The sequence below is a fragment of the Neoarius graeffei genome, chromosome 18, assembly GCF_027579695.1.
Source record: "Neoarius graeffei isolate fNeoGra1 chromosome 18, fNeoGra1.pri, whole genome shotgun sequence".
NCBI classification, from domain to species: domain Eukaryota; kingdom Metazoa; phylum Chordata; class Actinopteri; order Siluriformes; family Ariidae; genus Neoarius; species Neoarius graeffei.
The window spans coordinates 1,269,018-1,282,118 of NC_083586.1; the positions used below are offsets into that span (position 1 = coordinate 1,269,018).

At 44.0% G+C, this 13,101-nt stretch overlaps 1 long non-coding RNA gene across 1 annotated transcript; it reads right to left on the reverse strand.

Moving 5' to 3' along the window:
* Positions 1–8,415: 8,415 nt before the first annotated feature.
* LOC132865928 (uncharacterized) lies at positions 8,416–9,193 on the reverse strand. Its single transcript, XR_009650522.1, has 2 exons — positions 8,754–9,193; positions 8,416–8,475 (listed from the first exon to the last, which is right to left on the reverse strand). It is a non-coding gene; the product is annotated as an uncharacterized LOC132865928 (long non-coding RNA).
* Between the last annotated feature and the right edge of the window lie 3,908 nt (positions 9,194–13,101).

Genomic DNA, 13,101 nt, shown 5'->3' on the forward strand with positions numbered 1-13,101 from the left:
CGGACCTCTCCTGCTCTTTGGACCTGCCTGGTCCATCCTGATGCCTTATGTCTAGCTGGAGTTCCAGGGGCTTCAAAGTTTGGGAGAATAGCAGGGTACAAATAATTTACAGCAGGGTGCAAAATGGTAAAATGTCTGCCAGCGGCAGACATAATGCACGCAAAGCATGCAGAGATAGATAGATAGATAGATAGATAGATAGATAGATAGATAGATATGCAAGTACGAATTTTTCATGGGGCGGGATGGTTTGGAACAGGCCATCTAAAATTGGGATAACATTTACCCGGGACGGGTATTTGAGGTGGGTCGTCTAGCTTAAGCTTGATTAGTGTTGTTACGCACGCCAGTGTTTCCCACAGAAATTTTGGAGACTATGGGGGAGGTGCGGGGGTTGTTTAAAATTGAGTGATATGTTAAATATTAAGTTATTACTGAAAAACTATTCATTAAAAAAACAGACACTGAGAAATGGTCCTATAAACAACTTTACCAATATAAAAGATTACCAGGACTACAAAAATGCAGAAAAATAGGCTTTACTTATCCAAATGCACCTGTTGGTTCAAAAGTTAAAGTGCAGAGAACCTCACAGCACAACATGAAGTTACCTTAAAATATAATATAAATGCCTCAGCTTTCATGTAAGAAAAAAAAAACTATTAATACTAGTACTGTATGCAGGCAGTCTCTCCTGAAGACTAAATTAAACAATAATTATAAACTAATAAAATAAATGGCTCAGGCTTCATAGAAGGAAAAAAAACAATTTGAACAGAATCTCACAGTATGATGCTGAAGCTGCCTAAACAATGGAAAATAAAATACCATTTTGGCAAAAACGTTGGCATCCATTAATTTCTTGTATTAAGTAAAAAAATATGTTGCCAGATACTGATGATGTTTTACAGACCAAAATATGTTCAAAACCCACCAAAATGCACTTAAAACCGCCCAAATTGGGCGGGAAAACGCGCAATCTGGCAACACAAGCAGCAGTAATGGCTGCACTCGTGTCGAGGATGTAAACACAGTTGACGCGGCAACGGACATACATGACATAGTGGATGTAATTTACGTTCACAACTTTTTTTGCTGTCAGAAATATTTAATATTAAATTTTGTGACTCGACTGACAATAGCCGGCGGCATAACAAGTCATAGCCGGCGATTTGCCGCCAGTGACCGGCTACTTTTGAGACCGCTGGAGTTCTCATCACTTTGCACCTGCAAGGATGGCCCATATGTACAGCGATCCATCCTGATGCCCTACTTCTAGCTGAGGTTCTCGTTACTTCTCTCCTGTGGAAGATGGCCCCATATGGACAATCTAAATATATAATTTAGGACTGCAGTTATCATGATCCGTTTTGCATTCAAGTCTCCATCAATGAACAGTTGATAACATCAACAAAAACTTCATGTTAAAACTCTAATGAGTTTCCTGGTTATACAATTGCATTTTTTTGACCATATCGGACACACTTATAGAAGGGAGTTATTTATAATCATGCAATCAGTCATCATCCAAATAAAGATGGGTTCCCTTTCGAGGTCATCTCAAGGAGTTTCTCTCTTTCCACTGTCACCTCAGACTTGCTCATCAAGGATACATTTAAGTAATATATTTAAAATCTGGGGCGGCACGGTGGTGTAGTGGTTAGCGCTGTCGCCTCACAGCAAGAAGGTCCTGGGTTCGAGCCCCGGGGCCGGCGAGGGCCTTTCTGTGTGGAGTTTGCATGTTCTCCCCGTGTCCGCGTGGGTTTCCTCCGGGTGCTCCGGTTTCCCCCACAGTCCAAAGACATGCAGGTTAGGTTAACTGGTGACTCTAAATTGACCGTAGGTGTGAATGTGAGTGTGAATGGTTGTCTGTGTCTATGTGTCAGCCCTGTGATGACCTGGCGACTTGTCCAGGGTGTACCCCGCCTTTCGCCCGTAGTCAGCTGGGATAGGCTCCAGCTTGCCTGCGACCCTGTAGAAGGATAAAGCGGCTAGAGATAATGAGATGAGATGAGATTTAAAATCTGTATTTTTCTGTCAAACTTGTTTGCAACAATGGCTATTGTTAAAAGCATTCTACAAATAAAGTCAATTTATTGGACAAAAAACTGCACTGAAAACACAACCTCCTTGATAGAGGCAATAACCATGCTTTCCAATCTCTCTTTCTCCACATGAACTCAGCTAAATCATGATCAGTTATGACACGATTAGGATGACCCTCAGTGAACAATCTACACTTCTTAGAGGTGTAACTTTTTTGTGTGAACAGAAGACAGCATGGCGGATGAAGAATAGCAGTGAGCAGACCAACATCCTGATAGAAGTATCAAGGCAGTGGAGATACAAATCACTTCTGGTCACAACTTTACGAATAAAACCAGAGCAAAAACAGGACGCAGAGCTTTGTGAGTTGGGCCTTTAGCCCTGAGTTAAAGTAACAGGTTTCATTGCTGCCAGAGCTAACTGTTAGACACAGTTCTCTCTCTCCAGGGATCAGAGGCTTCGAGCTCAACACCAAACGATTCTTCCAGTAGCGAGATCTCCAGGTTTAGGAAAACATGCCTAAAATAGTCCGCTATGATTTCATCCATTTTCAATGTGTAAAGCTTTCGGCTTAACATCCTGCAGAGGGGATGACGCTGCCTGATTGGCTTATATATAAATTTAAAAAAAAACCGAGGGAAAAAAAAGAAGTCTGTAAGAAATCAAGCTGAGAAATAAAAGCTGTAATTGAGAGGAAATCGCAATTTAGCAAAATTAATAATAATAATAATAATAATAATAATAATAATAATAATGTGATGGAAATTAACTTTAAGTGAAGCTTATTTAAGTACTTTCAATATACAACTAAGCAGGTAAGCCAAACTACAGATCTCTCCTGAGTGGGTAAGTAGTGCACTACCGAGAGTGCACACGGCATTATTTCAGACTGAACGGAGTTCACTAAAACAGTAAAGTGGGGATGTATTGGAACTCGACCACACACCTTCAGTTTAACTTACCTCAGGGTTTTAAATCCTCAGAGCCAGACACAATAACGTGCTTTTATTTTTTATAAACCGAGGGGCTAAAGCTGTTCAGGCGAGCAGCGGTTTTTTTTCTTCTCCAGTGTTTTCTGTCGGTTGGAGAAGCAGCTACTGGACACGTTACCGCCACCACCTGGACTGGAGTTTCAGGGTGGAGGACGCCTATCCCAATCCCACCCCTTACACACTTATACTAACAACAATTAAAATGTCGTTTTAAAAAGTGTAATATTACATGCCTGGACCCATTTGGCTGTCTGTGCTGTTTTTTTTTTTTCTTCTAGAAGCTAAAATTCTCTGTGGCTGGTTTGCTTCCAGTGGAACTGGTGCAAAGCACAAAGTGGGCAGAATAATAAAGACTCCTCTAAGGCACAGAAAGCCAGCATCTATTTGAACTGCTGCTCATGTAACATAACACTTCCCTACCTATGAGCTCACAGACACTTGTTGCTTGACACCCCTCCCTTCCTGACTTTTGACAATATCAATATTTGAACTCACAATTTCCAGATGATAAGGTGAATGTTTTTCTATTGCACCAATGCCCAAGCAGCTTTCTATCAAAATCTTGATGTCTACAAACGGTGTCTGTCCAAGGTGATATTTAAACAAATATTAGGGATGCTGTGTGTATATGTATAAAAGTATATCCTGGAGGTATACATTTAGGGCAGCATGTTGGTGTGGTGGTTAATGCTGTTACTGCACAGTAATGCCGCTTTTCCACTACAAACGCGGCTGAGTCGGGCTGAGCCGTGCCGTGCTGAGTCGGGCTGAGTGGGGCTGTTGGAGTTGCATTTCGACTACAACCGCGCTGAACCGTGCTGGCTGGAAGTGGGTGGACACATTGGGTGGAGTTAGCGAAAGTGGGTGGACGTCAGGTGATGTCGTTAAGCAGCACAAACAGTGACATCAGTGAGCTTTTAAGCAGTAGTCTCACGACCCGAATAGTAAACAATAAACATGGAGGACATGGAGTCGTTAGTGTTGCTGGTCTTGGTGCTGTGGCTTGTTGTCACCGACAACGCGGACAGATACTGGCAAGAGCGTATAGATGAGGCGAGGCGCATAAGGCTTCATAATTCTCGTAATTCTTCTTCTTCCGGGTTTGCGGTGTTTACAGATCCCAGCGCGCTCGCGGGGTGTGTGTGGGCATGTGAGGACACTCCTCCTCACCAATCAGTGCACAGGGGAGTGTCTCCTCACGCCCCCAACCTCACTCGGCTCGCTTCAGCCCCACTCCAAAACGGTGCGAGTTTTAGGGGCTAAGCAGGGCTGAAGCGAGCCGAGTCGTGCTGGTTTTTGGTAGTCGAAACGCGAGCCGTGTCGGGCTGAAGTGAGCTAAAGCGAGCTGAAGTGAGCTGAAAAAGGGTAGTGGAAAAGGGCCATAAGAAGGTTCTGGGTTCAAGCCTGGTGGGAGGCGCCGTTTTGTGTAAAGTTTGCATGTTCTGTCTGTGTGGGTCTTCTCTGGGTGCTCTGGTTTCCTCTAAAGACATGTAATTAGGTTAAGTGGATACTCTAAATTGCCCAGACTGTAGGTGTGCATGAGTGCACAGAAAGGAACTGACCACCCAACTGCTACAATTCTGGCCACATCAACCAAACATGGCTTGGCTTAAGCTTAGATCAGGTTCAGTAGTTGACTTCAGAAAACTCAAAATAAATTAAAAGTTGTGGACCAGATTATTGGTTGGTGTCCCCCTCCCCTGTTAAAGATGTATGTTGTACCACAGAAGAAATCCTTGAAAGGCCGATATTGCTATCACATTCATGTCCATGATGAGTGTACAACCCCTGGCAAAAATTATGGAATCACCAGACTTAGACAATGTTCACCCAGCTTTTTTTTTATTTTCGAGCGAATATGACACAAAACAAATTTTTAGCAGCTGAACTTTCTGGCTTCATGAAACATAACTCAAAATCATAAAATTAAATTATTTTAATTAATGGCATTTTCCCAGATAAAGTAGATGGGGAAATTATGGAATCGCTCAATGTCGACATTCAAGCCATGTTTCACCAGGTGAGGGTTGCTGAGGAAGACCAAGATTTTTTTCGCTTTCTCTGGTGGCCTAATGGAAACATCAGTAAGGACCATGGGCTATGACTAACAACCCTTTGAGAGAGGGAACATTTTTATTACAGATAACATTTCCACTCAGTTCTGGATGTTTTTGGTCACAATATCACTCCTGCAGCCCCTTAGAAATGGAACAGTGTAAAGTTGTTTGAAACTCCAACAAAACTCAAACCTGGGCATGGATGTGAACTTTGCCATGGAGAAATCAGCTGAGTGAAGCAAGAGATATTGTGTTTTGTTATGGATGAGAAGATTCTCGGTTTGGCTTATGGCCAGTGCAGCTCTCTTTTATCCTATGCAATATTCTGGATTATATACTTGCTAACAACAACAAATTTCAACCCGCTAGCCACACAACTAAATAAAATAAAAATTGACAGCTACATTTCTGGAAAACTCCAGGGTTCTCACCAATGGCCGAAGCACTTCAAAGGTGGCCTTTACACTTCAAGGCTGTACCATATGGTCTAGTGGTCAGGATTCCTGGTTTTCACACAGATGGCCTGGGATTGACTCCTGGTATGGGAATGCAGCTTTGCTGTGTCACGCTATTTGCAAGTCACATGACCTTGAGTGAAATCCTCATTCCATAGGCTCTTGCTTTCATGAGTCCTTTTGCTGCCAGGTGTTGTGATGGGACAAGAAGTCTGATGACAGAACAGAATATTCCAGGATTGACTCCTGGATTACTGAACTTAGCTCTCTCTTACCCCATCTAAGGTCCTGGGCCGGTTGTATGTTAACTCCAACAAAGCAGAAAGACTGAGCTCTGAATCTGACCACAGCAGCCACTGTTCAGCGTTAAATCTGTACATGAGGAAAGGGTACGCATCTGGGTTTTCACTACACCAGGCCAAATGTGTGCCAGTGCATCCAGCTGTTCTTCCAACATCTGATTTCCTGGCAAAGTTTAAAAAAAAAAACATTATCAGGCTACGTATGTTAGTTCAGAGTGCCTCAGGGTCATTTTCTCACACACCAATCTGCATATTCCAAAAGGAACATACTGTCTTGTAAATGTTCAAAATGAGCAAAATGTTCAGCAAATCACTTAGCAAATGAAATACAGGATGCGTATGACCATTTCCTTAACAGAATCTGAACATGGTCATTAATTGAACTCCTGAATTGTTGGTGTTGCATTTATTTCAATTCATTGCCCAAAGCACTATATCAATACAATTAAACAAAAGTGAATTATTGAAAGTTGAATTGAAGCTTGTTGACTGCAAACTGAGAAGTAGTCTCTCTGTCTTTTATTTCTGTCTGTATTTGTGAGTGCAATTACCAAAGTGGAATTGAACCAAATATGCAATGGGTTGTGGCATATTTTTCTTCATTGAAAATGAAGTGTAGAACAGATATGTATGGGGTCATCTTTATATATGACATTAATATATAGTATTATTTGTGTGATCTTTCCCATCAAAATCAAATCAGGTTGCAAGATCTTAAAAGAATTTAGGTGCAAATTTGCATTTAATAAGTACAAACTTTCTTGTTATGAGCAGAGAAAATGCAATCATGAAGAAATATTTCATGATTCCATGAGCCGATGACCATTTTCAGGTGGATCTTTGACTTTCTGATAGGCAGACCCTAGGTGGTGATAATCGATAGCCACACTTCCTCCTCACTGATCCTGAACACAGGTGCACCACAGGGCTGTGTGCTCAGTCCCCTCATGTACTCCTTGTTCACCCACGACTGTACTGAAAAAAAACAGTGCCAACATCATCATCAAGTTTGCTGATGACACAACCATCTTGGGCCTCCTTATAGACAGCGATGAGATGGCATGCAGAGAGGAAGTGAAGGCGTTAGCCAGCTGGTCTCAGGACAACAACCTCTCTCTCAACGTCAGTAAAACTAATGAGATGATAGTGGACTACAGGAGACATCAAGGGAGGGCACACTAGCCCATCTACATCAACGAAACTGTGGTTTAAAGGGTCAGCAGCTTCAAGTTCATTGGTGTGAACATCACAGGGGACCTCTCTTGGACAATACACAGACAGTGTGGTAAGGAAAGCTCGCCATCGGCTCTACAAAAATAACCCTAGATTCCTATTTAAAATTGTTGAAAAATTAACCAGGAATACAACCACAATAGACACATGCAGACCTGCAGTATTTAGTAGCAAGGACTTCATGAATTTTTTCAATGACAAAACTGAAAATATCTAACAAAAAATGCAAACTACTCATTTAAGGTCAGACAACTTAAGTGACAATTTACGTAACCCTGTAGATAACAATTGTAGTACAATCCCGATTCCAAAAAAGTTGGGACAAAGTACAAATTGTAAATAAAAATGGAATGCAATGATGTGGAAGTTTCAAAATTCCATATTTTATTCAGAATAGAACATAGATGGCATATCAAATGTTTAAACTGAGAAAATGTATCATTTAAAGAGAAAAACCAGGTGATTTTAAATTTCATGACAACAACACATCTCAAAAAAGTTGGGACAAGGCCATATTTACCACTGTGAGACATCCCCTTTTCTCTTTACAACAGTCTGTAAACGTCTGGGGACTGAGGAGACAAGTTGCTCAAGTTTAGGGATAGGAATGTTAACCCATTCTTGTCTAATGTAGGATTCTAGTTGCTCAACTGTCTTAGGTCTTTTTTGTCTTATCTTCTGTTTTATGATGCGCCAAATGTTTTCTATGGGTGAAAGATCTGGACTGCAGACTGGCCAGTTCAGTACCCGGACCCTTCTTCTACGCAGCCATGATGCTGTAATTGATGCAGTATGTGCCCAGATAGCAGAGGGTCGTTGATTCGACGTGGAATCATCGGCATGTTCTTCGACCTATACGCCGTCGAATCACCGTCGATCACCGACGTTGATTCAACACCGCTTTGCTCATACGAGTTTCCGTTGAAACGACGTTGAAAAGTGGCTGGTGGTCGACAGAGAATAGACCCCCTTTCACCCTTTATTCAACTACGTATTTCGGTCGATTTATAGTTGAATTTTCGGTGATGATTCATCCAACTTTACTTCCTGTTTTATGTACAACAGGAAGGCTACAAATTAAGCAAAACAGGCTAAATTAAACTAGCTAACAATAAAGCATCGGGGCTCTTGCCTAGGATGAACACACACATGCATACTTCAACCATGAAAGTGAAACTTAATTTATATCAATGTGCGTAGGCTACGTCCTGTTTAATGTACAACAGGATATAAAAATGCATGCAACAATGCACCTCTCCTAATGTTTGTCAAGCTATCTAATGAGGCATAACTTTTAACATTTATAAGGAACAGAACACACTTGAACAAGTTCTTAGAAACATTTTATGATTTATTTATAATTGTGGCCTATTCCTCCTGCGGCGCAGACCTGTACATGGAAACAGAAAAACATAACCAAAATTAATTTGATGCAGCATTGATAAAGAAAGTCAGCAGTAGGCTATGGGTTTCTAAATGCCACCCTACCTCATTATTTGGACATGGGGAAAAACTATATTTAAAATCCAAAGAGGGATGGAGGGAGGAAAATTAAAACAAAAGAAAGAAATGAAATATAGAGTAGAGAATATTTGATAAAATTAAGGATGTTTTTATTCAGTAAACATTTAAAAAAATGTTCTACAACACTCTAGCCTAGTGACTTACCAGTAACAAAATAGACTTGAAGTATTCAGATCCGCTCTGCATAAAGCAGCTAAATCCTCTCTCTGTCTCCTGGCAGAAAGCTGCTTGGTTTGCTCCCCTTGTGTCTCAATCACAGCTGGTATTCTGTAGAAAGACTTCTTTTCACCTTTCCCATCAGCTTTGTTAGAACCCTAACACAGCACAAAAGTTTACCATTGTAGGTTTATGATGAACCAAGTGCCTCGTGGGTTCACATACCGCGCGCTGCCTTTATTTCCCCCAAATCACGAGTTTGTTGGTCTTCCAATGTGGCGCAGGGTTTGTTTACTTCCGGTTTCGGGTGACGTCAGTGAAAGGGGTCTAATGGGGGCATTACCGCCACCCACTGGATTGGGGTGTAAAGCAGTCTGAACAAAATGTGTAAACATAAACATAGGAGAAATGAACCCGTTTTTCTAACTCGTCCTCACTTAGTTTACTTTTCTTTTTTGATTAGTCTGGATTTGATATTGTAAATTTAAATGTGAATCAATGTATATTCATCGGACATGAACAAATGAATAAATCTTGAGTAATCTTGAGGCGTGTGTGTCCGGGGCGCGGTGTCACGGGGGGGGGATCGAACGAACCCTCCGATCCCCCCTGGCTACGGGCCAGTTGCTCCTACCAATGTTGAAAACTGGCCGGCAAAAGTGACGATGGTTCTACGTCGTATATTCAACCTTCTCTGACGGTCGACAGATCAACCTTTACCCACGTTGATTCAACGGTGATAAATCGACCCTCTCAGACGGCGGAGAAATCGACGTTTCACGGCGCCGTTTCAACGTTGATTTTCTGACGTACGACGGAAACCGACCATTCTGACCAAAACTCTACGTCGTTTCAACGACCCTCTGCTATCGGGGTGGTTTGGCATTGTCATGTTGGAAAATGCAAGGTCTTCCCTGAAAGAGACATCGTCTGGATGGGAGCATATGTTGCTCTAGAACCTGGATATACCTTTCAGCATTGATGGTGTCTTTCCAGATGTGTAAGCTGCCCATGCCACACGCACTAATGCAACCTCATACCATCAGAGATGCAGGCTTCTGAACTGACTGCTGATAACAACTTGGGTCGTCCTTCTCCTCTTTAGTCTGAATGATACGGCGTCCCTGATTTCCATAAAGAACTTCAAATTTTGATTCGTCTGACCACAGAACAGTTTTCCACTTTGCCACAGTCCATTTTAAATGAGCCTTAGCCCAGAGAAGACGTCTGCGCTTCTGGATCATGTTTAGATACGGCTTCTTCTTTGAACTATAGAGTTTTAGCTGGCAACGGCGGATGGCACGGTAAATTGTGTTCACAGATAATGTTCTCTGGAAATATTCCTGAGCCCATTTTGTGATTTCCAATACAGATGCATGCCTGTATGTGATGCAGTGCCGTCTAAGGGCCCGAAGATCATGGGCACCCAGTACGGTTTTCCGGCCTTGACCCTTACATACAGAGATTCTTCCAGATTCTCTGAATCTTTTGATGATATTATGCACTGAAGATGATGATATGTTCAAACTCTTTGCAATTTTACACTGTCGAACTCCTTTCTGATATTGCTCCACTATTTGTCGGCACAGAATTAGGGGGATTGGTGATCCTCTTCCCATCTTTACTTCTGAGAGCCACTGCCACTCCAAGATGCTCTTTTTATACCCAGTCATGTTAATGACCTATTGCCAATTGACCTAATGAGTTGCAATTTGGTCTTCCAGCTGTTCCTTTTTTGTACCTTTAACTTTTCCAGCCTCTTATTGCCCCTGTCCCAACTTTTTTGAGATGTGTTGCTGTCATGAAATTTCAAATGAGCCAATATTTGGCATGGAATTTCAAAATGTCTCACTTTCAACATTTGATATGTTGTCTATGTTCTATTGTGAATACAATATCAGTTTTTGAGATTTGTAAATTATTGCATTCCCTTTTTATTTACAATTTGTACTTTGTCCCAACTTTTTTGGAATCGGGGTTGTATGTTGAGCAGGTGGGTGGAGCACAGAAGCATGGCAGGCCAGAACTGAGTTTTCAAAAACTCTTTTATTTAGCTTTTCAGCTTTTACTGACACTCTCCCAGTCACACATGTGCACATATACTCAAGCGTTCTGGTTGGGGAGAGAGCTCCCTTCCTCTGCTCTCTTTCTCCTTATATAGGGCATGGTCACTGGGGAAGACACACAAACACAGGTTAACAGACATCAGGTGCAGTGATTCTGCCACTGACCTTCCCTGACTCTGCCCTCTGGTCACAGACCAACGCTTGACCATGCCCCCTCTGCCACATACCCTCACCGCCCGACTCAGGCCGGGCAGCCGTCCGGCCTGCAGTCGACTCCCCCCCCCCTTGACGGGAGAGGAAGTCCGGCACAACCATCTGCGCCCCTGGCCTGTGGATCACCTTGAAATAAAAGGGCTGGAGATGCCAACGGGTGATCCGCGCGTTGGCATCCTTCATGCAGTGGAGCCACTGGAGGGGCGTGTGGTCCGAACAGAGGGTGAAAGGGCGCCCCAGGAGGTAGTAGCGGAGGGCGAGGACCGCCCACTTGATGGCTAGGCACTCCTTCTCGATTGTGCCAATTGTGCCCCTCACGCACCGACAGCTTCCTGCTGATGTACAGCACAGGGCGGTTCTCCCCCTCCTCCTCCTGGGACAGAACGGCCCCCAGCCCTCTGTCCAAGGCATCCGTCTGCAACATAAAGGGGAGAGAAAAGTCAGGGCAGTGTAACAATGGCCCCCCGCACAGTGCAGCCTTTACCTCAGAGAAAGCCCGCTGGCATTGGTCCATCCACTGGACCGGATCTGGTGCTCCCTTTTTAGTGAGATCAGTCAGTGGGCTGGTGACATCTGAATAATTAGGTATAAACCTACGATAGTAGCCAGCCAGCCCCAGGAACTGTCTCACCCCCTTTTTGGTCTTGGGCCTCGGGCAGGCCGCAATCGCTGCTGTCTTATTAATTTGGGGACGCACCTGCCCATTGCCCAAATGGAAGCCCAGATACCGTACTTCCACCCGCCCAATCGCACACTTCTTCGGGTTGGCTGTGAGACCCACTCGTCTCAGCGACCCAAGGATGGCCCTTAGGTGTTGCAGGTGCCGTGGCCAGTCGTTACTATAGATTATGATGTCGTCCAAGTATGCGGCCGCATAGGTGGCGTGGGGGTGGAGGACCTTGTCCATAAGCCGCTGGAATGTAGCAGGTGCCCTAAACAACCCAAAAGGAAGTATGACAAATTGGTGTAAGCCAAACGGTGTAGGAAAGGCCATTTTTTCTTGGGATAGTGGAGTCAAGGGGATCTGCAAATAACCCTTTGTCAAATCCAGTGTCGAATAAAAGCGAGCCGTGCCTAGTCAATCCAGCAACTCGTCAATACGAGGCATTGGGTACGCATCGAATTTAGACACTGTGTTGACCTTTCTATAGTCACAGAACCGGACCGACCCGTCGGCCTTGGGAACCAAGACCACCGGGCTGCTCCAGTCACTGTGGGACTCCTCGACGATGCCCATTTCGAGCATTGCCTTGAGTTCTTCCCGAACCACCTTTTTCTTGTGTTCGGACAGCCTGTAAGGGCGGCTGTGCACTACCACCCCCAGGGGCGTCTCAATGTGGTGTTCTATGAGGCGGGTGCAGCCAGGCAGGGGCGATAACACGTCCAAAAATTCGGTCTGCAACTGGGCAACCTCCGCGAGTTGGGTCGGGGAGAGGTGGTCTCCACAGGGGACCGGAGAGGTACGTGATGTCAATGTTCCCTTTGGAACCTCCGGCCCAAGCTCTGCCTTCTCCGGAACCACCAACACCAACGCCACAGGGACCTCCTCATTCCAGAGTTTGAGTAGATTGAGGTGGTAAATCTGTAGTGCCCCGCCCCTGTCCATCTGCCTCACCTCATAGTCAATGTCCCTGATTCGCCGTGTGACCTCAAAGGGTCGTTGCCACTTGGCGATCAATTTGGAGTTCGACGTGGGCAACAGTATGAGTACTTTATCTCCCGGTGCGAACTCCCTAAGGCGCGTACCCCTGTCGTACAGGCGGGTTTGCCGTTCTTGGGCCTGCCACAAATTCTCCTGGGTTAGGTGAGTGAGTGTGTGGAGTTTTGCGCGCAGGTCGATAACGTATTGAATTTCATTTTTGCTTGGTGAAGGTCCCTCCTCCCAATTTTCCCGCAGTACATCTAGGATGCCATGCGGCTTATGCCCATATAATAATTCAAACGGGGAGAACCCCGTGGAGGCTTGTGGGACCTCTCGCACTGCAAATAACAGGGGTTCAAGCCATTTATCCCAATTGCATGCATCCTCGCTTACAAACTTTTTAATTATGTTCTTG